At 41.9% G+C, this 23,871-nt stretch overlaps 1 protein-coding gene, 1 long non-coding RNA gene and 1 other non-coding gene across 3 annotated transcripts in view; 1 reads left to right on the top strand and 2 right to left on the bottom strand.

Moving 5' to 3' along the window:
- NR6A1 (nuclear receptor subfamily 6 group A member 1) overlaps positions 1-23,871 on the top strand; it is a 201,397-nt gene that overhangs the window by 66,685 nt on the left and 110,841 nt on the right. The window lies entirely within an intron of this gene.
- On the bottom strand, positions 16-76 carry MIR181A-2 (microRNA mir-181a-2). The gene has a single exon (NR_127398.1). It is a non-coding gene; the product is annotated as a microRNA mir-181a-2 (primary transcript).
- LOC120638335 overlaps positions 4,437-23,871 on the bottom strand; it is a 28,837-nt gene continuing 9,402 nt past the window's right edge. Inside the window, exons 2-4 of the long non-coding RNA XR_005659939.1 lie at positions 19,914-20,098; positions 8,463-8,547; positions 4,437-4,845 (exon numbers count right to left, since the gene is read on the bottom strand). This is a non-coding gene — a long non-coding RNA (uncharacterized LOC120638335). The remainder of the gene's footprint in view (positions 4,846-8,462; positions 8,548-19,913; positions 20,099-23,871) is intronic.

Below are 23,871 nucleotides of genomic sequence, written 5' to 3'. Positions count from 1 at the left end.
TGTGATAAACCTCAAGGTACAGTCAACGGTCGATGGTTTCTTCTCTATCTCAAACTCACCGACAGCGTTGAATGTTCCCTGCGGTTCTCTGAAGATTGCTTGCCGCTTGCACCCTGCCGACTTGAGTGCGCATCTGTTTTCCATGGGGCTGGTTGTAATGGAAACAATGCTGAGGGCTGCACATTCTTTTCGAGGCCTTGAATCATGAGTATTTTAATTATGAAATGAAACTGGGTGTAGCTGAGGACTAATGAATTGCAGGACCGAGTGAGTTATTTATACCAGTTGACTTAAAAGGACTTTTGTGAAAGCTGTGTGGAACACTCTTAATTTGTAACACCATGAAAATGTCCTCCATTTTAAAAGCAAGCTTTAAGGAACTGAAGTTTTAAAACTCACCTTTAGAATTATGGTGATGGTCGGAGCCGCCATTAAGAACTCCCAATCATAAGGGCAGGTTTTCTTTGTGAACAGCATCTGGGTTACCCTCTTTTATCAAAGCCCCTCCTCAAGTGACTAAGATAGTTTGCACTTCCAGGCGGAAAGTAGGACCCTTTACTTGGTGGACTATGGGTTCAACCTTGTCCTTTCAAGTGCTTAGTACAGTGCTCTACACATAGTAAGTGCTCAATAAATACTATTGAATGAACTCTGAGAGGGGTAGGCGAGAGGGAGAGCTTGGCAGCAGCAGCAGCCTTAAACACTCTACCCCTGCCTCTTAGAGATATCAGGCAGAATGTCACCAATTCTTAGAACACTCACCTCTTGCATGTTCCCCGCATTGACCTGTCGTCTTGGGTATTTGGCAGGCCCGCTTGGTGTTTCTGGCAAAAGGGGACTCCCGCTTCTTGACCTGGACACCCTGTGAGAAAGCTGGGAAAGTGTCCTGGAGGCAATTTTAACAGTTGCTCTTTAGGTCATCCTGTCTTTTTTTGTGACTTAACAGGTGTTGGATTCAGGTGAGCTACAGAAGATTAGTTGCCCCAAATGAGTTGTTTTAAAAGCAATTTAAAAGCAGTGAAATGTTTCACTGTTGGTTTCATTAAGAAATGGGGTTTTAGCCCTATCAGAGATTTCTTGGAAATGATCTGCTCTCTACTACTGTTAATTTGAGACAACTTGTGCCCATTTAGAAAAACACTAAGACTCTCAAAATAGTGAGCTCCGCTTCAGGAAAACATAGGAAAATAAGACGCCAATATTTCAAATCTTTAAACTGTCTCCATCTTCCAAGCCCTACTAAAATCAGATCTTCTGCAGGAAGCCTTCCTTGACTAATCTCTCATCTCCCCACCCTCTTTTCCCTCCCTTCTGCATCACTATTACCCCCTAAGCTCTTTGATGCTCACTCTTCCAGAGAGTCTTAGTAGATAGAGCATGGGCCTGGGAGTCAGAAGGTCATGCATGGGTTCTAATCCCCGCTCTGCCACATGTCTGCTGGGTGCCCTTGGGCAAGCCACGTAATTTCTCTGGGGCTCAGTTACCTCATATATAAAATGTTGATTAAGACTGTGAGCCCACAGTGGGACAGGGACTCTGTCCAACCTGACTACCTTGTATCTACCCCAGTGTTTAGAACAGTGCTTGGCACATAGTAAGCACTTAAAAAGTACCCTAATCATCATCATCACCCCCCACCCTTAAAACAGGAACATATAATTCTTTATATTCTGTGGCTTCCCTTATCTGTGATTTCTTTCAATGCTTGTCTCCTCCACTAGTTTGTAAGGTCAGGTCTACTAACTCTATTTTTATTCTCCCAAGGATTTACTACAGTGCTCAGTGCAGAATAAATGCTCATAAATATCACTGATTGAGGACATTCTGGGAAGAATACATCCTAAATATGGCATCTTATTTTCAGCATTTCTTAGCACCGTTAGAGATAGGTGGGTTGAAAATTTTCCAGAGTGTTTGCTTTCTACAGAATTCTTAAAAGCTGAGGACCAAGGCTTTTTGCCAACCAGAAGAGAAAATTGTTCTCCGGAGTGAGTGTTAATTCCTCTCTAGAACCTTTTTGGGCATCTCAAGAGGTAGTGGTGAGAGAGATGAAGTTGAGGTACAGAGAGTAGGTTGGCATTAGAGAAGCAAAGTGTTAGGACTGGGCTGCTTGTTTGATTGGGTTGTAGTAGGAGATTAGTGAGGTAAGGTAGGAGGGGAAGAACTGATTGAGTATCAATAAGTTGAGTAATTTGCTCTTCATAGGATCAGGACCAGATGATTTTAAGGGATATCTGACTTTTTAAAAGGCATATTTCATATCTTGTAAGCAAGTTCCTGAAAAATACATTGGGTGGGGGAGGGGGGAACGTAAATTATAATAAACATACTGGGAGAGCATATTTAATTGGAAACTTGAATCATGAAGTTTTTCTGACTCTGAACTTGACAGTTGAGATGGTCTGTGTACATCCCCTGTTAACACCACTTCCCTATCCTTCTTTCTCCTTCTTACTTCCTTCTCAACTCCCCAACTCAGTTACCATGATTCTTCTTCAGTAACTAAAAAATCTGACTGTTTTCCCAATCATTACAATGTATTTAACAGAATATTCACCTTAACACCTGGTGCCTGCTGCCAGCAAAGTGTAAACATCTGCATAGTGTAAGCATCTGGAAATAATAGGAAGCACAGAACAACAGAATATGAAGTGTGGATCAGCAAGTGAAGGATATTTGACATTATCAAATGTTGGAATGCCTACTGGGCTCTAAGGGTATCCCATTGTACTGTTTCCTAAAAGATTTTTACTGTTTCCTTGCAGGAAGCAGCGTGGGGCTGGGAGTCAGGAGGTCATAGGTTCTAGTCCCAGCTCTGCGACTTGTCTGCTGTGTGACCTTAGGCAAGTCACTTCTCTTCTTTGTGCCTCAGTTACCTCATCTGTAAAATAGGAATTGAGACTCTGAGCCCCATGTGGGATAGGGACTGTGTCCAATCTGATTTGCTTGTATCTATTCACCTTGTGCTTAGTACAGTGCCTGGCACATAGGAAGTGCTTAACAAATATTAAGGTTTCTGGGGAGATGTAGAGGACAAACTCAGAGCAAGATGGCATCCTGCATGGTTCATGTTCCCTGCATGTTTCCCTCCTACAAGTCATATGAACCCATAACATATCCACATGCATGCAGTTCTGTCTGACTCATTTTAGGATGAATGAAACAGCTAGGGAAGATACAGAGAAAGATAACAAGAATTTCATTTCCCTGAATTGCAAGAAAAGACCGAAGCCATTTACCACCATAAATGCAATGTGCTATTTAATTACCCTGTCCCACATCTGCTATGACCCATGTCTGCAAGTAGCCCATATATCAGATTCCATGAAAAGTACTTGGAACAGTCTTTTACAGTGGGATTCATACATATGGACTAGTTATTTTCCTTTAAATTTGCCACTGGTCTTAAAATAGAAATCTTATTCAGTGACTAAAAATAAAATTCTTAGTGGAAAAGCAAAAAGCCCTCAGCCATTCTGTTTTGAACTTATATTCAAGTAAAAACCTGCATTTGATGGATAAACTAATCTCTGATTTGTTGTGCACACTTGGATGCACATTTGGATAGGCATTTTAGAAATAATAGCTGTAAGCACTTACTATATTTGCCAACCCATTGTGCTAAGCACTGGTAATAGATACAAAATAATCAGATCCCCAGTTTTGTCCCCAGTGGGACTCACCATACAATCTCCAAAGGAGGAAGAGCAGGTATTTAATCCGTATTTCAATAGGTCAGCTAGCACATTCTGCATCCATAAGGCAGAATGATTTTTGTCTAGAGAGAGTAACCGTTTAGTCTTTTCGAACTAGGTCACAGATTTCTTTATGGATCTGTCACCGTCAGCACCAACCATTTGGAAGATAGCATTTCTGGGTGATCTCAGTGTGTGCAGGAACCACCAAACGCTGAAACAGTGCTTACCCCAGTGACTTTTCCCGCAAATATGTAATGATTTATGCAATGATCCAAGGATTTATGCACTGGGTTACCAACATTGTCAGTGAGTAACTGTGTTAGTACAGTCCTGGCTTCTTGGAGAGGTTGCTAGATGAGAACATGTGGCCCTGGTCTTTAAAGCACAGACCTGGAAATCGGAGAACCTGGATTCTAATCCCAGCTCCGCCCCATTTGTCTACTGTGTGACCTTGGGCAAATCACTTAACTTCTCCTTGCTTCAGTCACACCATCTGTAAAATGGGGTTTAAGACCGTCAGCCCCATGTGGGACAGGGACTGTTTCTGACCTAGTTAGCTTGTTCCAACCCCACAGCTCAGTGCAGTGCCTGATAGACAGTAAAAGCTTAAAAAATACCACAAAAAGAGTTACCTAAGAAAACTGAATGAACTTATGGTATTATTTGTAGATTTGGGGATTTCTTGCTTATCTAACGCTTACAGCCCAAAAACCAAAACTGTGGATTATGGTTTGAACTTGAACCAAAAGAAAATAATGTTTCATGTAGATGTTTGTAAAAGAGTTTGCTTACCTGTAAGCTTGTTATGAGCAGAGAATGTGTCCATTAATTCTCTTGTGCTGGTCTCTCCCAAGCGCATAGTACTGTGTTCTGCACTTAGAAAGTGCTTAATAAATACCATTGATTGATTGTTGACTTATATGATGTAAACTGTGAAGAAAGCCTGGCAAGCCAACAGAGAATCTGAAGTGATATTGAAGGGTCTTACTGAGGTTTCAAATACTTAATTTGCTTGATGAGTTGAGAAGGAATGGTAGACTTGTTAATTTGCAAATATTTATCTTTCATATTTCAGATTGCACAACTTTTGTAATTAATGACATTCCGATACTTTTGTATAAAGCTGCTTCAGATGAGTTGGATGTATCTAAATATAGAAGAAAGTGGTTTTTTTGGTATGCAAATGAAATGTAATCTAATTCTTAAAACTGAAATGCATAAAATATGAACCGTGACAGAATGCTTGCCAGTATAAGGAAAACAGAGCTAAGTCTTCCAACTGCTCCTTGCACAGTGAATTACCGGCTTCAAATTTTTGCCTCTTAGAATTCCACTTCAAACCCCCTCAAAGTTTTGACTTTTTGCTTCTCTGATCTAAAAAAATATATCAAGGGGATTTTCACTTCAACTGAGCAAATGGTGGGGTCTGCAACCTTGAAAAATAAAAATCCAAACCTGGTATGTGAATTGAGAAAATGGTGAAGAGAATCTTGTGTTCTTCTCTACTACATTTTGGACATTTCAAAATATCTCACCAAAGACATCTATTTTGCTCCCAGCCAACACAACACACAAGGCACCCCAATTTCATTTTTTGAATGTAATAAAATCTTGATGAAATGCCATTGATCTATTTGGGCTCTGACCTATTTTAGTTTATTGGGTTAAGCTTAATTACAGAGGACTGTAACTTAGTAAACTTGATCTCTGCTTTTCTAAGCTTTGCAATTGCCCAGGGAAGATTATAGCCTTGGATAAGGACACTGTAGTTAGGAGTGAGAGGCATATTCATTTATGCTATTTTTAGATATTTCTAATGTTGTGTGTTTTTTTAAAAAAACCAAACAAAAAACCTTTTCTTTCCTTCCCAGCCCCAGAAAATTGTAGAATCTTTGGGAACTTTGCATATTTTCTCTTTCTTAAGATCTTACCAAACCAGACCAGCACCTCAAAGCAGTGTGCCAGTTCTGCTCCCCAACAGGTTAAACAGTCTGATCATTCAAATGCTGTTTTCACTATTGATCTGGTTATCTCATGGAGCCAATGTTACATAATAAATCTAGACAGTTCAGGTATTGTATTATGCAGCCATTACTGGATTGGAAAAATCCACTTTGGTGTTAAAAAAAAAAAAAATGGCTAGTGGTTTCTGCCTTATTTTCAGCATAGTCCCTGGAAAAGGCTACCTTGTAGGACCAGGACATTTTGTAAACTTTGGAAATTAAGTAGCCTGCCCGTGAAGACCATGTCCTTAAATGACTGCAGGCCAACTAAACATGACTCCCCCTCAGTTGAGAGTGTGCTATTGAAATAAATTCTATATGCCAAATGGTAAAGACTTTGAAATGTTTGGTCAACTGAAATTAGCAGACTTTGTGTAACTAACTCACTGCCATTAACTTGAAATTTGCTTCTGGCATTGAACAAGGACTAGTTTGAGGTATCAGGCTTTCAGTGATTCGGGCAGTGATACATTCCTGGCAAAGGCATAGGCTGGAGCCTCACTGCATCTGAGAAGTTTGAGAGGCACCAAGTCATTCTTTATGGACACATTCATTTTAATTGCATGTAAGACTGGGAATAATTGAATTCAAGATCAAGAATTCATAAATGCCGTTCTTCATCTGGGTCTCCTACCAGGTGTCACTGCCCGGGAGCTGGTGCCAGTGGCTATGTGACTTGTGGGCATTTGACATCTACAGGAATTAAGCAGGACTGCCCTGGGTTGATAATACATGAGCAACCCAAGAGACCCAGGAACAACACTGTCACTCCAAACTTTGAAATAATAGCATTTGGATGCTAATGATTACTGTTGCCAAGGTCGATGTGGAAATTAGAATGGGCAAGGAACTCTTGGGTTGGTTTGCGTCATGCTTTCCTTGAGCCTTTCTCAACTGAACTTTGCACTTAGCTGAAGTGTGAAGCTTTATCAGTTGGGCTGAAGGATAAAAGTAATTCTGGCACTTTTCCTTATGCTCATCATCTGCTTCTGAGTTCTGCAATATCCCTTTCGGAGGCTGTGATTCAGGGTTTGCCTCTTGCTCCACGCCTGAAAGCTTTATGAGGAAATTGCATAGGAGGTATATTTTACAGTTTTAGGAAATGTCAGTATATTTTGTTGGCTCTAGTTTCGTTATATTGGTGAGTTGGTGAAGATTGGTTCTCTTTTGGTGAGAAATCCTGTGACCTGAATAAACTTTACTCATGATGATGGTTTCAAATGATTTTTTAAAAGGTTGTTAAGGCTGTAGGGTGCCAAGGGTAAAAGGGTAAATTGACTTTAGGAAATTGGTGACTATATCACTAACCCAGTGGGAGATGAGAACCTGTTAAATACTACCAAAGGTAGGACCTTGAGAGGAAGGCTCCATTAAAGAGCTGCATTGCTCTCCCAGGAAAACCCTGAGAAGCAGTGTTGCCTAGTGGTTAGAACATGGGCTTGGGAGTCTGAAGGACCTGGGTTCTAATCCCGGCTCTGCCACTTATCTGCTGTGACCTTGGGTGAGACTTTTCACTTCTCTGGGCCTCAGGTACCTCATCTGTAAAATGGGGATTAAGGCTGTGAACTCAGTCAACTGGGTCCAACCTGGTTTGCTTATATCTACTTCAGCATTAGTACAGTACCTCACACACTGTAAACACTTAATAAATACCATAAAAAAAACAAGCAGGTCCACACTTAGAGTCAGTTCTCCTCTGATGGGGACATTGCATTCTCAGAGAAGTCTAGGGTAAGGATCACTCATGTTACTGTATGCTTGCTGTGACCAAAGCTACATATGTGAACACCTTTCTTCCAGTGCCTCCTCAAGATACAGCCAGATCTGCATTGTCAGAGCAAAGTCTCCTAATTGTCATGTTCCATTCAAAATGTACAATGAAAACCTGCATTATAAAGGGCATTAAGAGACAAAGGAAGGTGTAATTTCTTCCAGGGGTCTTTGTCCACTCACATAGTCTCAAGTATTAACCTTTCACCACATAACCAGGCTAGGTATTTATACCTCAGGTTGATTATCCAGTTCCTCCTCCCAAGTTACTCTAATGGGATAGTGGCCCTGTCCCCTCTTCCTCCCTTTGACCTGTAATAACGCTACCCCAGTTCTCCTTCCCCAATTTTATGGAGGACACCAATCCATTTCAGGCATTTGTCAAATCCATTTGGCTACATCTTGATAGCTTATTTACCCAGATCTTTTCAGAGTCCCTCCATATGGAAAGGGATGTGGAAAATTGATTTTGTGGAGAGGAATTTTATTTTTAACATTATAAACTCTCTAATATTAATTCAGTAACACTCATCCTCTAACCCCTTTTTTTAGCTGTGACTCTAAAAAAAGAAAAGAATGTGAGCAATATATATGGAAAAAATTTCAATGCAAAGTTTCACTTCATTCTAATTTGTTTAAGGCAGAGCTGCAAAGAAAGGTCAGCTTTGTGGCTTAACAGGCCAATTTGGAGTTCAAAGCAGCCTCGGAGATGTTAGTCATACAAAAGACCCTAACTAGTAGGTAATCATCCCCTTCCATAAACTAAGCAATCACAAAAAGTAGACATTTAGTGGTGCTTGTCGTGTTCCCAAGAAGTCTTTTAGGAAACAAAATGGTTTGTTTATAAACAGCAACTTGAGGTGGTATATTGGGCCTGAGATGAAAGGCAACAAAGTTGAAAGGTATGGAATATCCAGGAGAGGACCAAGTCCAGGACACTAGAAAGTTGACTCAGAAAATCTTTAGGTTACAATTCAAGTTAAATACAAACCTTGCATCCACCCCTGGAAGCAATTCGGATTTCAGTCTCTGGGAACACATCTTTAATGGCTGCGGCCCATCTGCTAGTAATGTATCTGGAGTGGAGAATAATTGAAGAGAGTTGGAAATGTTCAGACTATGACAGGAAGTAAAAATTAACATACTAACAAGGATATATAAATGATCAATTAGATTTTCTCAAAAGAAAGGATAGAAGGGCCAGAAATATATTCTGATCAACAAGCCTTAGTCTCCATCAATCAACCATATTTATCAAATATTTACTGTGGGCACAGCACTGTACTAAGCACTGGGGAAAGTTCAGTGTGACAGAGTTGATAGACACGATCCCTGCTCACATTTGGCTTACCATCTACAGGAAATTGACATTAAGGCATTGGTCCTTGGATTTATCGAGACCAAACTGAATCTGATTTGCGTTTTCTCCTTCTCCCTTTTGTTTCTGTATAGTCTTCCTCTATTGGCCCCATTCAGGGGCTTGGGAACCAAGGTTGGTTCAGTTTAACGAGTATTTCGGGTGATTGAACCCATTTGGGTTTAGCTAGCTTGGGCTCTTGCAAGTCCTGTTGTTTTGGTTATCCAGATATTTTCCAATTACCCTAGGTAGCCTTAGGTTAATCAGCCATGATTCAGATCAGCGTTGGTTCAGATGCCTGAGGTTCAGGTAATCATCTCTTTATTGGATATGGCAATTCATTGAAAAACACATTTTTTGTCCTTAGGTGCCAAGCTTGTTGAGCACTTTCTATAAATCCAAAAAAAAATTACCCGATGAATGTGTTAGAACTTGGAAATTCTTGGCACATCAGGATTCTTTACTTAGGTTTGTTTTTTAGTTCACCTGCACAGAGTGACCTGTAGCTGAGCCTCCTGAGGGAGAAAACTTATAATGGGAATTGTGGCCAAAACTCATGGTTGAAATTGGCATTTTGCCAGCTCATTTCTCCAAAAGTTTCCAGACACAAAGCACTGAAAGATTTTGGGGGGGAAAACAAAATGAAAGAAAAAATTTGACTGTCTCAGTGTATTAAAAGTTTAGAATCAGTAAATTGTATTTCTTGATTTTTTTCTACCCAATTTTTGTTTTTTGAGAAACGTGTAAATGACAATACTAGAGACTTTGTAATCCCTACATTTGAGTGGACTTTTATCTTGGCATCATTTTAATTGCATTGTTAATAGCATGGCACATAATAAATGCCTTTTCTTAAAGTGTGACGAGGAGGGAAAGATTTATTTCCCGTTGATATGAAGGCAGACTGTTGTTTGCAGGTCAGTTTAAAAGTAAGAAAATCTCCCCCCAGCCAAGCCCCAGCAGGATCTATGCCAGCTCTGTACGCAGTCTCACCAGAGTAATGATGTGAGAATGTGTAAGAGTGCATAGTACAGCTGCCAAGGTTCACAGTGTTTAATTTCAACACCATCTGTCTGCCAGAGTCTCAGTTCAACACTCCCTCCCCCACCCCACCCCAAATTGCAATTGTATATTCTTTCTTATCAGTCAGGAGAGGGGAAAAGTAAAGAGTTATTGTCAGAAAGCCTGTTGATTCCCTTGAACATGAAAGTGCTAAAACAGTACTCCTGGGTTTGGGTAGACACTTTCCCAGTGACTTTTAAGTATTTCCCTCCAGGTTGTATCTCCCAGCCTATTATGGAAAGGATAATTGACACCTCAGCTATTTTTGTGGTTGATACACATTCGATTCTTTTAAAGAGGAGAAGGTTTGGGAGGGTGGGAGGAATTCTGTTTATATGCAGACTTTTGGATCCAGAAACCCAATAGGCAGTCTGGCACATATTTTCTGTCTTACCTTGAGAAACAGTAAGGCAGATGATAAAATCCAGATATTCTTGGCATCCCCTACTAGAAAACCCAGAAAATGAAACACTGCTTGAAAGTGGATGTGTTGTAATGGTAGTGGGGTTTTTTAAATGCTTGCTTTGTGCTCTCCCTGTCTAGACTGTAAGCTCACTGCGGGCAGGGAATGTGTCTACCAACTCTGTAATATCGTACTCTCCTAAGCAAGCACGTAGTATAATACTCTGTACACAGTAAGTGTTCAATAAAAACCGTTAATTGATTAAACCCTGTACTAAGCACGGGGATGAGTACAAAATAAGTGAATTTAGACACTGTCTCCTAAAACAAACCTGTTCTTTCCCTTCCTGATCAAATATGAGTATGCCCAGATTTAAGTTCCAGGAGTCCACTGTATTTTACATCCAGAAGCTGTGCAGGATCGTAACAACACTGGAAAACTCAGAGTTACATTTAACGTAGGAAAAAAAAACGATCCTTCCCAGTGAGCAAGGCAGTGGTCAGTGCTCTAAGAAAACAATGCTGCCCAGTAGGGACTAGGTTATGTAGTGACTTCTGTTGAGAAGAGCTGGAGATCCTGAAAGGAATAAAATAACTGAGCCAGTTTTAACTTGGGCACAACTTGCCAGAAAGTTTAAGCTAGGCATGCATTTAAACATGATTCTACAACAAGACTCATCCAGTTCAAAAGCATGATTTTCTGCCTGGCATTTTGGCCTCTTTAAAAACTTGGTCCTTTGATTTACTGGGGTGTGGGAGGAAGGTGAGGCAAAATTGGGAACATATTAGAGGGATTTTTTTTTTTTTTAGAACAGAGAGTGTTTCCAGAAAATCCTTCTATTCTAAAGAGCATATTTTGATCTATTCTTCAGCACCATTACGGGTAAAGGTTATTCTTGCCTAGAGAAAGCCTAGTGACGCGACTGGCTTTTCTCAGACCGGGTGCTTGTGATATATTGATCTTCTTTTTGGGACAGTCTCATGATGAGAACAATTTTGTGGAAATTTATAGGCATTGCTGATAGAAAGCCAGAAAGACTTTCCCACAATAGAACCAGAAAAGAAGAAATAATCTTGGAGTGTGATTATATTCTCCTCCGACTATGGAATTTCACGTCATGTCACTTGTTACTGACATACACACAACATCTTTGAATCGGCTTGTTTACCTGTGCAAGACTGGTATAGTCAATAGTCCCTGTGGGGATGCCTTAACCCTAGAGCAAAGGTTCGGCAGGTAGGAACATTTATCCAATACCTATATTAGAGACTTCAAGACCAAGAAGCTATGTAAAGGAATGAATTATACTGCTAGTGGTTTGCACAGCATAACTCACACACTTTGATTCCTGCCAGTCTTATTCTCTCTGGGGCATGACTGCAGGGCATTTATAAATGTACATACAGGTGATTTTTGGTGGGCACAGTCAAATTACAATTGATCGATCAACCAGTCAGTAGTATTGAGGGCTTACTGTGTGGAGAGCAGAGTACTTAGCACTTGGGGTGAATCCTGCCCACAAGGAGGTTACAGTCCAAGAGGGAGACCGACATTAAAGTGGGTTAGGGAAAGGGGAAATAATAACATAATATGACAGTGGCAGAGTGCCAGTGCTGTGCCGGAATGCCACTGCCTGGCAAGCAGTTGCCTTGGTAGCTGCAGTGGCCTTTGTCTCCCACATTAGCCAGCTATTTTTCAGTCCGTCCAGCAGAAAAACAACCGCAGCTCGTTTAATCAGTCAATCCATGGTATTTATTGAGAGCTTACTATGTGCAGAGCACTGTACTAAGCGCCTGGGCGAGTACAATCCAACAGAATTAGCAGACATATTCCCTGTCCATTACAAGCCTACAGTGCAGAGACCAACTCAGAAATCTTCACCAAAGTGACATGGGCCCTGCTTGTAGAGCCAGAGGTGAAGCACAGTTCTCCTGATTCTCAGAGCCATGCTCTTGCCACTGGTTGTACTGACTGATTGGAAAATGCCATGTTTTAGGAAATCACTTTTTCTGAATCAGCCAATGGGAAATAAGGGTCTTGAAGTTTCATATTAAAAGACAAGAGTGCAAGTATAGGATTTAAAATGTAAGCACAGTGGGTAGACAGCATTCTGCTGTCTTCCTTCGTCTAACAGGTTTACTGTTTTTGGTTTCCTCATGCCATGACCTCAGGGCTGGCGCCTTTGTGGCCTGGCTGCTAAAGGAAGGAAAGTACAAGGAGCTAAATGTCTGCTTTCCACACCAGTGGTTCCTCACCTTAAATTGGCCCCTTCCTTGTAGAGCAAGGGGAGCACTGGTTACTCTGAGCTTGATACAGGGAGCCGCTGGTTTAAGGAGTGGAACTTTTGGAATAGCAGGCAGATACATTTTTTTTCATTCTCCCTCCCTCTTCCCTACTCCTTTTTTCTCCCCTCTGCCTGGGTTGGGGATTTACAAACCTGGCTTTCCCGAGACCACCAAATACCAGTAGAGTTGGAGCCTGGGAAGAGGGGCAGTGAAGTAATCCCAGAGACTCTTCCCTCAGGGTTTCTGCTGCCTATAGGGAGGGGCGGGCCTGGAAAAAGGAGGCTTGGGTGACCACCTGCTTTTTCCTCTCCAAAAATCAGCCCTGCATATCCCCCATTCCAGTATCCTTTCCATAACCCCTTCACTTGCATCCAGCCTGCCAGTCATCACTCAATCAGTGGTATTTTTTGAGTGCTTATGTTGTGCAGAGCACTGTTCTAAGTACTTGGGAGAGTGCAATACAGTGGAATCGGTAGACATGCTCTTTGTCCACAAGAAGCTTACAGTCTAGATGGAGAGCTTCTGGTGTAAAGGGAGCCAGCAATACTGGCTGCTCCTAAATACACCATTAGTCGAATGGTCTGAAAGTTGAGTTGCTTGGAAAATACTGTAGCCTCATCTCCCAGACTCCATTCGGTGATGGCTCGGGGAAGGGAGAAAACGACTTGTCTTGTTAGGCAGCGCAGGGGCAGAGCCTCCAGAGGTGGGGGCCAGAGAAGAGGTGGAAGTGGCAAGGAACAGCATTGGGGGACCAGTGGTAAGCTCCTCTAGACTGTAAGCTCGTTGTGGGCAGGGAATGTCACCTTTTATTATTGTTGTACTTTCCCCAGCGCTTAGTACAGTGCTCTGCACACAGTAAGCGCTCAATAAATACGATTGAATGAACCCCAACCATTCAGTCTTGCCAAACCTAGCCCTTCTGGATTATTGAAGGCTGTTTCCGGATACAAGAGCTCCCATTAATGGATCAGAAATAATAGTTGGGAAAGCGCTTGGGAAAGTACAATGCAGCAATAGAGAGAGAGAATCCCTGCCCACAATGACCTCACAGTCTAGAAGGGTGTGTGTGTGGGGGGAGCAGCATGGCCTACTGGCAAGAGCACGGGCTTGGGAGTCCGAGAATGTGGGTTCTGATCCCAGCTCTGCCACTTGTCTCTTGTGTGACCTTGGGCAGGTCACTTCACTTCTCTGTGCCTCAGTTACTTCACTGAGTGGGGATGAAGACTATGAGCCCCACATGGGACAACCTGATTACCATGTATCTACCCCAGAGCTTAGAACAATGCTTGGCACACAGTAAGGGCTTAACAAATACCATAATTGGACAGAGAAGCAGCATGGCTTATCCACCCCCCTCCCTCCCCGCCACCCTCATGTTTCCTTATCTTGTCATGTGAGGCTTTTTGGCCAGATTCAGCATTACTATTGTAGGAGTACTCATTAAATATGAAAGCCTGTGCTGAAAAGGTGGTTTGTGTTTTATTTTCCTCATCTTTGCTTTTTCCTCCAATTAACCACTGCTTGAATTTAGTTTAAATTTTGGCTCAACAGATGGGTCTTATCCACAGGGTCTCTTGGCTTTATATAGAAACGTGTATGTATATAAATTCTATAACTTAATGAATTGGGGTCTTTTGAAAATTTGCTATGTGGAGTTTTCCTGTATAAAATCGGAACCATTTGCTTTAGGTCATAAGCTCCTTATGGGCTGGGAACATGTCTACCAACTCAGTTGTAATGTACTCTCCCAAACACTTAGTACAGTGCTCTTCAGCGTGGCTCAGTGGAAAGAGCCCAGGCTTGGGAGTCGGAGGTCATGGGTTCGAATTCTGCCTCTACCACTTGTCAGCTGTGTGACTGTGGGCAAGTCACTTAACTTCTCTGAGCCTCAGTTACTTCATCTGTAAAATGGGAATGAAGACTGTGAGCCTCACGTGGGACAACCTGATGACCCCGTATCTCCCCCAGTGCTTAGAACAGTGCTCTGCACCTAGTAAGCGCTTAACAAATACCAACATTATTATTATTCACACAGTAAGTGCTCAATAAATACCACTGATTGTTTATCTTGTATCTCTGCCATTGCTTAGTTGAGTGCTTGGTGCAGAGTAAGTGCTTAGCAAAGCTCCCAATTGTTGTTGTTAGTAGTATTGTTATTAATAATAAGATTTTGATATTTACCCTACCCTTTCTCCCCAGCACTTCTGTACATAGCCGTAATTTATTTTAGTAATGGTCTCCCCACACAGCATGTAAACTTTTTAAGGGCAGGCAACATGACTATCATATCTGTGGAATTTGACTCTCCCAAGTGCTTAGTACAGCAGCGTGGCTTAGTGGAAAGAGCACGGGCTTGGGAGTCAGAGGTCATGGGTTCAAATCCTGGCTCTGCCCCTTATCAGCTGTGTGACTTTGGGCAAGTCACTTCACTTCTCTGTGCCTCAGTTACCTCATCTGTAAAATGGGGATGAGGACTGTGAGCCCCACGTGGGACAACCTGATTACCCTGTATCAACCCCAGCGCTTAGAACAGTGCTTTGCCCATTGTAAGTGCTTAACAAATACTATAATTATTATTATTATTATTGTTACAGGACCCTGCACACCATAAGCAAACAATAAATACCATTGTTTGATGACTAGAAAATATCACTGCAGTTATTTCCTGTGTATGTGAACATAGCTGAAAAAATCTCATGTATCCCTGCAAAGCTCATTCATGCTGATTTCAAATATAGCCTCTCAGGGAGCAGGCCCTACCTAGGCTGGAATTCTGAGAGCTGACCTTACAAGGAGGTGGTCCAGCTCTGCCTTGAGGCCAGGCTTTTTATTGTTGGATATGGCCTGGGTTCTGTGACTTAGATGACGATCCCGTACCCTGGGAATTGCAATCAGAATCATGGGCACTTCCTGAGCATGAGTAAATCTGTGGTACATGTATGACTCTCATCAGGCCCAACATGGAAGGAGATTACCCACTCTCAGACCATCTGGGTAATGTCAGTCAGCTTGGACCAAGACCCATGGATCCAGGGGCAGAGCCACATACCATGTTTCCTGGGAAAGAGTTGTAGCTCAGAGTCCAACCATCTGGTGAAATGAGAGTAGAGCACTCTCCTGGCTCTGAATGGATGTGTTATGACCACGGAGCCTGAAGCCTGGGTGTCTTCAGAGTTACATCATATCCTGAAAGTAGCCTAAAGGGCCAATGCTCCCACCGGCTGAACCATTTTGGGGCAAGCATGGAAGCCACCTACCTCTGTGTACAGGCCTCAAACTTAAAAGCATGAAGCAATTGCTCACAACACAGTTTCTCCCGTTTGGCCCAGCGTCCCTGTCAAATTAGATTGCCCTCCTCCCCGGCCTTTCTTATTTTGGGGATAAATGCCTAAGTTTGGTCACAAAAGCCTTTCTTTAAGGGAACAGTGCCATTTTGGCTTAATTGTCCATTAATCAATGGTATTTATTGAGTTCCTGGTGCAGATGATTGTACTGAGTGCTTGGGAGAGTTTGTAGGCACACATGTATAATATTAGTATGGTATCCTGAACACATGGTTTAATGTCTGTCTGTCTCCCCCGGTTAGACTGTAAGCCCGTCAAACGGCAGGGACTGTCTCTATCTGTTGCCGACTTGTTCATTCCAAGCACTTAGTACAGTGATCTGCACATAGTACGCGCTCAATAAATACTATTGAATGAATGAATGAATGAAATGGACCTTTGACTCCAGGTCCTATGCTCCAGTCATCTGACTAATGTCTGGGCCAGCTTGGACTAATGGGTTTACATGATCGCTGTGATATTTTTATTCAAATTAGCTGCCAAACTTTGCTCCATGTCCAAACAGAATGTCTACTACTGCTCCTGATTTTTTAGGAATGTCTCTGTAAAAAACTTCAATCATTGGTATTTGAGTGCTTACTGTGTGCAGAGCACTCTACTAAGCACTTGGGAGAATACAACCTAACAGAGTTGATAGATGTATATGTACATATCTGTAATTCATTTGTACTGATGTCTGTCTCTCCCCCTCTAGACTGTGTTTGTCTTGGGCAGGGAATGTGTCTGTTTATTGTTATATTGTACTTTCCCAAGCTCTTAGAAAAGTACACACAGTAAGTGCTCAATAAATATGAAATATGATTGAAAGAATGTGTGAATTCCCTGCCCAGAACAAGCTTCCAGCCTTGGGGGGAGGATGACACCTTTCATCCCTCTATGACTATTACAACTGCCCTATTCAAGCAAATGGTGTAGTGATTGCTGGAGACTCTTGTGTCCTGTTCCCCTCATGTGAGTCTCTATTCATCAAAGCATATTTATTGAGCACTTACTGTGTGCAAAGCACTGTACTAAGCACTTGGAAGAGTACAATACAACAATAAACAGACACTTTCCTTGCCTACTACTGTTCCATTGTAATAGTGACTTTGTCTTGGGAATGATGATCTCCCACTGTTGGGAGGCAGGTCTCGTGCTTTCATTAGCAACTAAGGGTTACGGGTTCCCTCCTACATGATTGTCTGGAAAACCCTATCACCTAGGCCAAGTCTTCAGGAGAGCATGTTCCGGATATCTCAATCAGTATTTGAGGCTAAAGTGGAATTGTTTTTCCTGAAATATTCAGCTATTTGCTACTAGAGATGAGTTTTAAATGGTTTCAAGTCGGATTCCTTACTAGGCTTTGTTTGCTTATTTCCCTGATTACATGTTGTGCTCATGTAGGAAAAACTATTTAAAAAAAGTTGTACTGAAGCAGTTGATCCAAAAGTAACTGTGTTCTTTGCCTGTTCTTTTGCAGTATTGCTCTTTTAGACTGTTTTCACGTTGATCATGTTCCTATCTACAGTTACATGATATGGCCGAGTGCTCAGCTGTGTCTTCAGAGCCTCAGTGCTTTTTATGGCCGGTGCCACTTCAGCAGCACTGTGCTTTTGTTTGAAATATCAGATCAAGAAATTGTTCCTTTTTCTGTTGTGTTTCCATTTATGGGCTGAGGCTCTAGGGAGGATTCTGCCATATTATTGATTCAACTGCCCCTGCAAGTTGGGAGAGCACTATCAGGGGTTCTCTAAGAGTCAAAGTCTCTGGAGTTAGCAGCTCTTCCCTCATTCTCTGGTCCTCTTACTATTTCTTAGGGACTTGGTTGAAAAGCAGGGATAGTACAGTCCTGTGTTAGTATAGTTGTGGTCCTCAGGGCATGGGTGTTGCATGCTAATGCTGGGACAGCAAGAAATAATGGCATTTAACAATCTCTAAGAATTGGTTCCATAATGTTAAGAAGCAGCTCCCAGACGGAGCTTTGCAGCTAGATTTCATCAAGAGGCTAGCAAGATGACTAACAGTCTTTGGTGCCACCTGACGCTCAAAGGAAAAGAATAACATTACCCAAAATACCTGTCCCTGGAATAGCAGAATATAAGTAAATTATTCATATAATTTTTCATCTGATATTTCAAACCGTAAGCACGCTGCAGCTGAATTGGTGCCCATTATAAAAACTTTCAAGGCACTGATCAGAGCGAAGAAGCAGTGTGGCCTAATGGGTAGAGCCTGGGCCTGGGAGTTAGAAGGACTTGGGTTCTAATCTCAGTCCTGCCATTTGTTTGCTGTGTGATCTTGGACAGGCCACTCAACTTCTCTGTGCCTCAGTTACTTCATCTTTAAAACGGGGATTAAGGCTGTGAGTCCTTTGTGGGCAGGGACTCTGTCCAACCTAATTACCTTGTACATACTCCAGCGCTTAGTTCAGTGCCTGGCACAAAGTAAATGTTTAACAAATACCATGATTATCATAATAATAATAATAATAATTGTTATTACTAGAAGGAATTGCCCAGAAAGCTAGAGCACCATCTGAGAGCCTGCAAGCTCTTAGACCTAGAGGAATTTAAAGAATGAAATTAATGCCTTGAGGTATACCCAGAAACACTCCAACAAAGATGTAGCAGTAGATGAATGTAAGCGGCAAATGCTCAAGATTTATTTATAAATTGTGTGAACAATGATCTCTGACAAAAAAAAATGTTTAATTGCACAGTGGAAGCCTCTATGTCCTCCTTTTTCTCTCCATGGTTAAATTTAAGAAAAAATATGGAGAGGCTATTTCATATGAATCATTGGAACAGGCTTGAAGTCTAATAAATAAATGATTTGTAGCCATTTTCAAAAGGTTCTTGCATAATTCATGCAGAATATGCTTTCTGGGATTAAGAAATCCATTCACATCCTTAAGTGGGCACCTTTCAGCCTCACCCTCACTGGAAGTAGTAGAACCAGTTATTTTCTAAATGGGGAGCAAATCACATCCCTAAACCTCGGACATCTAAATGGGGAGCAAATCAAATCCCTAAGCCTCGGACATCGAAGATTTATTGTACTCTTCGAAGTGCTTAGTATGGTGCTCCGCAAATAGTAAGCGCTCAATAAATACCACTGACTGATTTAAAAGGAAAACCTCCACTTAATATACCAGTTGAGCCACAGTTACTAAGCTGTCATTTGGCAAGCCTTGATTCTGAAACTTGGCGGAGTGGCAAGGGGTGGGGTTTGGTCATGTAGCTAAATTTTAAGCTGGTGGACTGCTTTATGGCCATTTAACATTGAGTTGATCAAATTGCATTGAAAGAGCATGGCGTTTCTGGGGTAGTTCTCCCCCACGAACTATGTGTGCAGTACAGAACATCTTCAGGAAACTCATACCGTCACAGTTTATGAAGGGAATATCATCTCTGCTGGCTCCAATTAAATCAACAATCATAGTTATTGAGCGCTTATTGTGTGCAGAGAGTACTGTTTAAGCGCTTAGGAGAGTACAATATAGCAGAGTTGGTGTTAAAACAAAGATTTGAGTTAAAACCTGTGAAGAAATGACAGTTGGTGGCAGGGTGATTAATTCTGGGGGAAGCAAGAGGTTTTTTCTCTTTGTCAATATTTGATTTCCACTTGTAAATGTGTGCTGGGCTAAACATTGCTGCATGCTGGTAATGAGTCCTTGGAAGCAGGGCAATTCACTCTGTTGGATTGCATAGAAATGTGTACTTGAAAAAAAAAGTGGGGGCTGTCACGAACAGTCTGTTCAAATTGTTGAACTTTAGGCCTAAATGTTGTGAAAATCTTGTGGATTTTGCTTTTCCTTTTATTAGGCACATGAGAAAATACGCAGAACAACATCATCTTTAAATGTTTTGAACATTCAGCACTCCCCCAACCCTATACACAAATCTTATGCCTCTGATAGTTGAATACTAAAATATGGGAGCTACTCGAAAGGTGAAAACCCCAATCATTTTCCATAGTAATCTTGTAGATTTCCATTTAAACATAGCCTTACCTGCTATAACTCTGCTCAGCACCAGTACTATACCTCACTCAGTGACTCAATGGGAAGCAGTGTGGCCTAGTAGAAAGAGCATGGGCCTGGAAGTCAAGCCCTGAGTTCTAATCCCAGGTGTGTCAGTTGTTTGCTGTGTGACCTTGGGCAAGTCACCTAACTTCTCTGGGCCTTAGTTTCTTCAACTGTAAAAAAATAAAAATAAAAATGAGTCAATACCTGTATTTTCTCCTACTTAAACTGTGAGCCTCATGCGGGATAGGGACTGGGTCAGACCTAATGAACTTGTATCCAGCCCAGCACTAAGAACAGTGCTTAACACACAGAAAGTGCTTAACAAATACCATAATAATAATAATAATGACTCCCAACCACCCCTAAACTATTCCAAACCTTTAACACCTTTCTCAAACCCCCAGTGTCCCCATCTAGCCCCTAATGACCTTACTAACTTCTTTATTAGCAAAATAAAGGCCATTAGGCTTGAACGTTACCAAAAGCCTCCTCATCAGTCTCCCCTTTCCCAGCTGTCTCTTTCTTGCTCTTAAACTCTAACCCCTCTAAATGTGTTAAGGTCCCTATCCCCTCTTAAAAAGGATACCTACTACCTCATCCAGCTATTGCCCCACCCTCCTCCTACCATTCGTGACCAAATGCCTTGAACAGGTTGCTTACACTGCTTCCTCTCCTCCAACTTCATCCTTGATCCATTACAGTCTGGCTTCTGCCCCCTCCACTCCACTGACATTGCTCTCTCCAAGGTCACCAATGATCTCTTTATCGTCAATTCTCATGTACTTTACTCCAGTCTTAATCCTCCTAAATCTATTGGCAGCCATCAACGCTGTGGACCATTCTCTTCTAGAAATATTATCTAAACTTGGTTATTTTTGGCACATTTCTCTCCTGTTTCTCCTCTTCTCTGGCTGATCTTTTTCAGTTTCTTTTGCTGGCTCTGTCTCTGCCACCCATTCCATTATTGTCAGTGTCCCTCAGGCTTCTTTCTTGGGTAAGGGACCTTTCTCTCTTCAACTTACAGTCACTCCCTTTTGAGAGCTCACCTGCTCTGATAGCTTTAAGTATTGCTTCCATGCAGTTGACTCTACTTTGCTAGCCCTGATCCCTCTCCCCTACCATCTGCATTTCCAGAACCTCTCTCCATGCAGCTCAAGCTCAATACATCCAAAACTGAAATCCTCATCTTTCCACCAGAGTCCTCTCCTCTGCAGTTGACAATAGCACCATCCTCCCTGTCACCCAAGACCACAACATTTTTTTATGGTATTTGTTAAGCACTCACTATGCACCAGACACTGTTCTAAGCACTGGGATAGATACAGGATAATTGGATTGGACACAGTCCTTTACCCACAGGGGGGTCATCGTCTTAATCCCCAGTTTACAGATGAGGCAGTTGAGGCACAGAGAAGTAAAATGATTTGCCCAAGGTCACACAGCAGACAAGTTGTGGATCCAGGATGAGAACCCAGGTCCTCTGACTCCTGGGCCTGTGCTCTCTCCACTAGGCCACACTTTTTCTTCAACAACTGTGGTATTATCTTAGCCTCCTTCCTCTCTTTAAATCAGTGGTATTTATTGAGTGTTTGTGTGCTGAGCACTGTACTGAGAGTTTGGGAGAGTACACTATCACAGAGTTGGTAGACATGCTCCTTGACCACAAAGAGCTGATAGTCTAGAGTGGGAGGCAGACATTAAAATAAATTACAGATATGTACATAAGCGCTATGGGACTGAGGGTGAGGTGAATATCAAGTGCTTAAAGGGTACAGATCCAAATGCATGGGTGATGCAAAAGGGACAGGGAGAAGCAAAAATGAGGGCTTAGTCACGGAAGGCCTCTTGGAGGAAATGTGATTTTAGTAAGTCTTTAAAGGTGGGGAGAGTGGTGGTCTGTCATAAATGAAGGGGGAGGGAGTTCCAGGCCAGAAGTAGGATGTGGGCAAGGGGTCAGTGGCAAAATAGATGAGATCGATGTAGAGTGAGTAGGTTGGCATAGAGAATGAAGTTTGTGGGCAAGGGGTCAGTGGCAAAATAGATGAGATCGATGTAGAGTGAGTAGGTTGGCATAGAAAATGAAGTGTGTGGGCTTGGTTGTAGTAGAAAATAAGTGGGGTAAGGTAGGAAGGGGCAAGCAGATTGAGTGTTTTAAAGCTGCTGGTAAGGAGTTTCTGTTTGATGCAGAGATGGCTGGACAACCATTGGAGGTTCTTGAGGAACGGGGAGACTTGGACTGAATGTTTTTCAATCCCCATTTTCACTCTCTCACCAAATTCTTTTAGTTCTTCCTATACAACACTTCCAGGATCTGCTCCCACATTTATCCCAGGTACTTGTAATATCTCAGCAGATTACTGCATCAACCTCCTTGCTGCTCTTCCTGCCTCCAGTTTCTTACTCATCAGTCTGTACTTCACTCTGCTGCCCAGATAATTTGTCCAAAATACCAGCGTACTCACATTTCTCTATATCTCAAAACCCTCCAACGGTTGCCCACTCTTCTCCACATTAAACAAAAACTTTTAACCATTGCCTTTAAGACAGTCCATCAGCTCTCTTCCTCCTTTTTTTTTTTTTTTACTTTTTCCTTCCACTACACATACTCTTCATTCCTATCAAGCCAACCTAATGACTGTGCCTCCCTCCTGCCTCCTGCCACCCTTACTCCCCTTCCTCACCTAGAACTTCCTCCCCTTTCATATGTGGCAGATGACTGCTCTCCTCATCTTCAAAAGCTCTTCTGAAATCAGATCTCCTTTAGGAGGCCTTCTCTGATGAACTCATTCCCCACTTTATATCCCCCAACAGCTACCTGGTACTTATGACATATCTTGTGTATGCCCAGTGCTTTTCCCTAGCTGTAATTTATTGAAGTCTGTCTCTTCTGCTAGATAGATTTGTAAGATCCTTGAGGTCAGAGATCATATATACTATTCTGCTGTCCTCTATCAAGTGCTTAGCTCAGTGCTATATACATACGCAATAGGCACTCAGTGTTATTGATTGCTTGATTTGTGTAAACCTACCTCCTCTAGGAGACATTCCTATCTAATTTCCACTCTCCTGGTCTTTTTATCTCAACAGCAACCTTAGGTCTTATGTGCAAATACCAATTTATATTCATATGATTTCCCATTTTCTTAGCTTCTTCCTGCTATTATGGTATCTGTCTTTCCCATTAAATTGTAAGCTATTTGAGGGCAGCTCCAGTGCCTTTTTCTTTTAGTTTACACTTCCAAACACTCCATATAATACTCTCCACACAGTAAGTGCTCAGTAAATAATGAGGGAATAGATGCAGGAGGACCAGATTTCTTGGCAGCATTGACCTTTCATACATTTTCTTACTCTGAGAAATGAAATGCATCGATCAGGAAGAGAGCCAAACTGCTCCAGAGATATGCTTATCATTTCTTAAGAAATGTACTTTCTGAAGTACTTGTACTAATCTTTGTCTGAGATTTTTATATCTCGTGTTAGTATCCAGCAGACTGCAACAGTAAAGTTTCATGGCTGTTTTGGAGACTGGTATTTATTGATTCAGAGGAATTTCAGGAAGTGTGGAGAGCATTAAAATTTGCTTCTCCTTCCTGTGAATATTTCAATTAAATTGCTTCTAGAGCGCTGTCAAAATCTTGCTCCTATTTTCCTTACAACTAATTGTCCCAAACATCTGACTCATCTTCTCTCCAGAGTCTCTGCCACTAGAGAAGATGGCTTGGCACGACAACCAGCAGGTCGGGGATTGGTCTTCTTTGGGATTTTTCTCCTTCTCAAAATGGAATTATGTGGTTTGAAAATAGAGCCTGGGTGGGGCCAACCTCCAACGAACATGCTTGTTTACTTTGGTTTGGAAGAGGGCTTTGGGGCCTCCAAATCAAAAATAGAAATTTTATTTCCAGTGCACTTTCAGATCGACCTTCCTGAAATATTAGTGCTG

The sequence above is a fragment of the Ornithorhynchus anatinus genome, chromosome 4 (genome assembly GCF_004115215.2).
Source record: "Ornithorhynchus anatinus isolate Pmale09 chromosome 4, mOrnAna1.pri.v4, whole genome shotgun sequence".
NCBI lineage: Eukaryota > Metazoa > Chordata > Mammalia > Monotremata > Ornithorhynchidae > Ornithorhynchus > Ornithorhynchus anatinus.
Note: the sequence above shows the minus strand (reverse complement) of the source record. Positions and strands in the feature narration are given on the sequence as shown.